The 6,976-nt window shown below is 39.1% G+C and overlaps 1 protein-coding gene across 1 annotated transcript in view; it reads right to left on the reverse strand.

Moving 5' to 3' along the window:
• CREBRF (CREB3 regulatory factor) overlaps positions 1-6,529 on the reverse strand; it is a 28,431-nt gene extending 21,902 nt beyond the window's left edge. The window contains exon 1 of the mRNA XM_039352104.1: positions 6,373-6,529. The gene's annotated coding sequence lies outside the window, so the exon portion shown is untranslated. The remainder of the gene's footprint in view (positions 1-6,372) is intronic.
• Positions 6,530-6,976: the final 447 nt, after the last annotated feature.

Raw genomic sequence — 6,976 nt, forward strand, 5'->3', positions numbered from 1 at the left:
TAAAGGCTATTTATAGTAGTCTATTAAGTATACAATGAATTGAAGATTTCTGGCTATCTAAATATTGTTGGTCTCATGACTTTCATATCAATAGTGAGGGATGTTTGAAGCTGTAATTCAGCAATGTCTAAGAGATCACTGATTCTTTGCCCAAGCTACATGACCAAGCCAGAATAATTCAAATATGTTTCTTTTTTCCCCTCCAAGTAAAGTAGTGTAAATGCTTTAATTGATAATGAATCAGATCAGGCTCAAGTATTCCTGCACAAATATTTTGTATTATATGAAGCACCTTTGGATGGTGGGACTAATGTAATTCCTCCTGAACAAATATGATTAGTGGAAGGATATAGAATCCAGTGCCCTCCAAATGTTTTGAATAGTTCTCATCATCTCCAGCCACTAAAAGCAGTAGTAAGATATTATGTAAAGTACATCTGGAGAGCAACATATTGCCAAATCCCAATCTATTCAATGATAACCGGGTATTAGTAATCCTTTTATTATGTTAGTTAAATGTCAGTTTTCATGGAAGATAGCTTATAACTTCTTAGCTGTTGACTGGATGAGCTGAAAATGATATATTAACTACTACATTGATTTTAGGTATAGTTCAGATATAATTTGCAGAACTAGCCCTTATTTCTAAAACACAAATTAGTTTTGAGATTTGGTAACATATCTAGACTGCAAACTCCAGATTATCATTAGATGGCATTATATGGTTGGAAATTGTCTTTGTTGCTATCAAGTGGTCATTTGAGGTTCCATAAACGATAGGCCTTCTGAAGACAGATGTTAACAATTGCAACTAAACAATTATCTAATAATTATTTTTTACAATCCCAACTGGAATTTACATAACTCTCGGCATAGGACAGCTGTGATTTTTTTAAAAAAAAACTAATGCAGAATTTTAGCTTATTTACCATTCTAAGTGCATCAAAACTCCCAACAAAACACAACAATCTCTTCACTACTATATAGTAAAAACTATAGCAATTTTGTAAGAAAATAAATCAATCTAGAGAAAAATTCACATTCAGTGCAATACAAATTTACTTTCAAAATATAATACTTGTGATTTGGGGTTTCTCTTGGGTTATACTATCAATGCTAAGAGTTGTTTTCTTTTTCTTCAAAGGAGTTTTAAAACTTTAGCTGCCTTAGCTTCTCCAATGCAAACACGGTTTAATACAGGAGACACAATTTTTGTAGGGAAGGGGAAAGAGGACTAACTGCATGTATGGAACACTCATCACATGTACTGGTAAGTTAAAAGCTGAATGACATAAGTATGTCAATATTTCACTACTGAAAAACCTGACTGGTGTATAAGGCAGGACCCAGATTTCCCCTCAGATTATACAACTATATTATAGGTACTTGTGTTTAGCTCTGGAGATCTAGTCAACAGCTGCTGCAAAATTAAATAGATAGGCATTTACTCTGTCATAAAAGGCACATTTTTAAAAAAACATGGAAAGTAATATCATTTAATTATATTGTAATTTTATTTGCCTTTATTAATGCCTAGGTCCTGTTCATTTTTTGAAGTGCTACCCCAAACACACTACTTAAAAACAAACTGTAATCTTTGCCCCCCCAAATTTGCGCAACCCTGAAATAAAACTAAAAGTTGAGGGAAAATATTTAAAACAAAAATTGGTTTTTAAAAAGAAAAATCAAAGTAAAAGTACATACTTTTCAATACATAATACAAATTGTTAAAGCAGCTTGCAAATATTTGGTTTCATTCCATTTCTGCCTGAGAGCCCTATGCAGCAATAAAAATAAAAGGGTACTCATGTAATTTTTATCCTCAGCAAATAACTTTTCTTGCATCAGTTCTTAATTTTCAATTCTAAATCAAGATACTTGAGATCTTTCATCTAAGAAAGAGTGAATAAACTGATTTTTCATAAACTGGTTCTCCCTGCTTGCTTCATAGACTTGCTGTTTCCAGCTCAGGATACGTTTGTTGTTGTAGGCCTAAGAGATATCAGCCAAAACAGAGATTACTTTGTCATGAAAAATCTTCCTGGTACAGCCTGACAATGCATTACAAACATAACATTATAGATATACTATATAATGAACATCAATAAATCGTTTTGTAAAAATATATGGATGAATCACAAGTGAAGCAGGAGATTCATCAGTAATGCATCCCTTAGTTTATGAGGTCTGGTATTTGTGTAGTTAAAATTTATATTCTGCTGATTATGTGTACTGAAGCATTCTTATATCTATGAGCTAAAATTCTAGCAGAGGCAAATTTCTCCTGCACCTTCCAGTCTACCAAGAGTAAACGAACTTAAAAGTTCTACTTCATTGATTCTTCAAAAATACTGAATATTTTTCATGATCAGCTCCGTACAAGGGTTTTTCTGCTTTCAAAAGTAATTGTTAATATAACTAGCTTAATCTCTGATTCATCAAATCTCATGTTGCCTGCTTATGTTTGAAGCTGAAGATTGCACCTGAGGACTCAAACCTTTGAAAGGTCAGAATACATAATAGCCTGCATTAATGGATTACAAGAGGTAGAGGCTGAAATAAACCAAGAAAACATACAAATTTGATGTAGTAGCGGGACAATTAATCCATCTTATAATAAACTAAAGTTTTAAGATGTCAGGCATAAACTACTATTATTCATGTTGCTTCTGCAATGAAGACCACAGTACATTCTTTTATTAGTAATACTAATAGCAATTTAAAATAAAATGCTATTTTATTTTACTTTATTTAAAATAGTATTTAAGTGAACATACCAAGAAGGAAAAGTGGGGACTTAAATTAAGCAAAATCAGGCAATAAGAGGTTTCATAGTACAAAGAGTTTGATCTTCATGTCTTTTTTCTTTTTGATTTAGAAATACTGTATGCAACAATCATTTCTATTTTGTAGAGTTGACAATAAAAATATCAATGCAATTAAAAATTGATTAACTTTGAACAATTTCTGATTTTGCAGTACAAATATAATAAAATATCAGACTTCACTAAGTGAAAGGTTATAAATCAAGGACTACCTGTAAACAATACTGTATTCATTTCAATAATTTATTGGTAAAACTGTTTTGATTGTATTAGTTTAAAATTTACAAAACAAAAGTACAGTCCGTTAATTCTTCTGAAATTAACTCAGGGGGTTTTGTATTATAGTATTAGCCAAGACATCTGTCTTTATCACCTAGAAAAGACAAGATTTTTCAGATGCTATACAGCAGCAACAGTTTCAGTCCTATTGAAGAAAGTTTGGCACCATATCCTTTGATACCATATCCTTTGACATGCTACAGGTTCTATTTTGCCCCAATTACTGTTTAAAATCTGAATCTTTTGGATAATTGGGGACTGTAAAATGAGATGGCACCAATTTATTGATGTTACTGAACAATACCAAAAACATGGGTGATATATCTGAATGCTCAGGAATTAAGATTTACCAGTACTGGACTGGATCTTAAAGTTCAGTGTACAAGTTTCAACCTTTTCTATACTTAGCTGACCATTATTCCATCCCTGATAACATATTTAGAAGTTTGCAATACGTGTTATATAGAACTACCATTTAAAGAGCCTCTGGAAGGTTCAACTAATACAAAATGCAGCTAGACTTATACTACTGAAATTATAATCCAATAACATTTGAAAAATATGTACTGGTTGCTAATTATTTTGTGTCAATTCAAGATTTAAATCTTTAAAACCTGCCTACTTCAGAGCCTGAATAAGAATATGCTTATTTTAGGATGAATATGTCCGATTTAAATCTACAGAACCATTGCCTCTTTAAAAAAGATGCATGGAAAAAATTTACAAGCTGCAATCAGAATTAAAGTTACAAAACACAATATCAAGCAGTGTTAAAATGCAATTAAACTGGACAATCTATTGCTTATCTAAAATAATTGTATTTCTTCCATTCAAAATTCTACAACCTAGGACAGGTCCTGCTTGCAAAGAAGTTCCACCCAAAGTATCCACTAATCCATCTTCAGTGACCACATGAACAAAATGTCCTGTAATGAAGGACATCAGTTCAATGAGCAGCTTGCATTTACTTTTATCTTCATCCTCACTTCTAGCTAGTCATTTCTATCATCTACCTAATCAATGTACAATGGTAATAGAAATCTGGCACTGCATTTGAAGTGCATCCATTAACCCAGGGAGGGAAGTTATACACACAGCACAAAACAAAGTAGTCCTGCCTACTTTTTATTTAGTGTTCTTGCACTTTGGTGGTAATGATGGAGCTTACAACTTTTTCCTCTATGCTATGAAAAAGGTGCCCTGATTACTGCCTACCAGTTCTACAATACTGCATGCCTATATGGAGTTGTTTCACAGCTGTAGCTTTTTTAAAAAACCATCCCTCAATTCTAATTGTGTTTTTTTAAATATTCCGGTGGTCGAAACTCGTCAATTCATATCACTAAGCTGAACACACCTCCCATCCAATATGGCCGCTCCACCAAACAGGACCGAAACACACCCTAACTGTATGTCTTTCGCTGCGCCCTCCCTGTAATCCTATTGGCTCCTTCTATTCGAAACTCTGCCGCTATTGGGCGCGGCCGGTGTCGTTCTTTCTGACTAGCGGCCTCCCTCAAGTTAGACTGACGCGACATGTAAACAAATCACTTTCTGGATGTTCCAAACTAATCAGAACTCCGCCGACCCACGCCAGACCCGAAGCCAAGGAGGGGAAGAGATCTGAGCAGCCCTTTGCATGCCATCGTGGAAATAAAAAAATTTTTTTTGAGCTACAAAGTTACTTTAAAAAAAGGGGGATAAGATACCTGTAGCCTATCAATGCGGGATGGGTGGGGTTTCTTCATATTTTATTACAAATATTTGTATGCCGCCTAGGAGAATCACAGAGAAGAAGTGTCCGCACTAAAGGAAGGTAGCGATGGTGAATCTAAGATACCTCCCTTTTCCTCCTTAAGGCTACAACTGAACTTTGCAAACTCCTAACATTGCAATGCATACGAGGACTCCTCACACACACCGTCCAGTCATTCAGCATTGCAAAATGGATGGGAAAGGTTTTCTCCTTTCTAATCAATGTCTGCTCTGTATGAATCACATACTTTTTTTCTTGGCTCCCATGCCAATCACTCGGCTTTCTCCCTCGCCGGTATTACCCAACTTGACAACCACGAGGGCCGAGCCAGATATCTTCGTTTCACTTCCTTCCCATATGAATTAAGCGGGAAGTAAAATTGGGGTTATCACACTAGGCTAGGACAATGTGTGCAGCCTTTGGAGTGAATTCGATTTATAACCTATGAAATTCTTCGAACATTAACTCTCACCATTTCGTCAATCGTACTCAACAGCGTTTACAGATTTTTCTTATTAACAAAAACGAGAGCATATTTTTATCCGTATCTAAGACAGGCAACTCTTCTGAAGAGGAAAATGTTGAATCGAACCAAACCGAATGGACCTCACAAGACCTGAGCGTGCTTTAGAACAGCTGACAGAATTTTCTTTCAAACGCCCAGCTAGTAAAGGAAACATGCAGAAGCCTGCAGGAAACAGAATAACTAGGTCTCCTCCTTTCCCAAGTCTCTCCTTCCTACTGTTATAACCGAGCAAATCCATTTTTGGGAAAACGAGGTTAACACGAAAAAGTTCCTTACTAAATTAATCCAAGGACTCAATGCCAATGTCTGAATAAACCGCCTAGCCTGAAGTCCCTCCTTCACTTTACATGGAAAAGGAGACTAAACAAACCCCCGGACTCCTCTGCAGTCTGAGGAGGAAAGGCAGGCAAGCCCACGCCCCCTTCAAGGTCTCTTTCCACCCAGGGCGAGCGCTCGAAGAATTCGGGCATGTTCTTGTCCACCCTACATGACACCTCCAGGATTGAAACACGGAAAAAAGCCGCTTTTTATCTTAACTTTAAACATAAATAGCCTATTTGCTTAAACTATTCCTTCCGCCGATAGCTGTCAATGCACACTTGCCCCGGATCTCCTCTCCCAAGCCACGCTGCGGATGGACAGCACCCCTTTCGCTGCCCCCACGAAGACGACCTCGACCGCGCCGTTCTCAGCAGCCTCCATCCTAAATCGCCCTTCACTGCTTCCTCCTGCTGCCCCGGGCAGCAAGGACCTTCGGCGCCTCCCTCCCGCCGGAGCCGCCGCATCCTTCTGCCGCCGCAGGGCTTCCCGGCTCATGCAAGAACCTGCTGGGATCGCCGCTCTCCCCGTCACCCCCCCCGCCACCGCTGCTCCCTCCCGCCCCGACGCGGGGGCATGGAGCCCCCCCAAACTTCTCTTTCCCTCCCTTCCCACCTCCTTCTTTGTCGGCGCTTCAACGGCTTCCATCTCCCTTCGTGGCTGCTCACCTGGTACCCCGACCCAGCGGGGGGATAGAGGACGTCTCACTTGTGGTCCCAGCTTCTGCTGGGGCTATAGCTCTGGCCCGGCCCCTCCATGCCGCTCTGGGGTTTGTTTTGTTTATGTCCCTTCCTGACGGATTCCCGGAAATCGCGTGACTCGCCCCCATCACGTGGCCTTTTAAAAACGGGGAGGGGGGAAGGGCGAGCACAGCCAAGTCGAGGAAGAAAGTAAGGCCGCCGAGGCCTCCAATCAGAAAGAGCGCGGTCAAGGACCAATCAGCGGTCGCAGAAACTGGTCTCCCTTCTCATGTGACGGACCGAAGGGCGAAGGCGGGGAGAAAAGAAGGTTCTTGCTCAGCTGACGGGGGCGACGGCGGGAATTCAACGGGGGAGAGAGGGGGGGAACACTAACATAGCCCCTAATTGCAAAGTAGTTACATTGGCCGCTCGTTCATGGGGCGAGAACTAAAGGGCCCGATTTTAATCAATCCCAGCTGATTTGTAGTGATCTCTAAATTGTCTCCAGTCTTGCCAAACTCCTGTAGGATGATGAGAGGTGCAATCCCGACACCTCTGTACGTGGCCCACCGAGTCGATCATGCAATCTTAA

This window comes from Crotalus tigris, unplaced genomic scaffold, assembly GCF_016545835.1.
Source record: "Crotalus tigris isolate CLP2741 ecotype Arizona unplaced genomic scaffold, ASM1654583v1 scf7180000017568.12009008, whole genome shotgun sequence".
In the NCBI taxonomy this organism is placed as follows: Eukaryota; Metazoa; Chordata; class Lepidosauria; order Squamata; family Viperidae; genus Crotalus; species Crotalus tigris.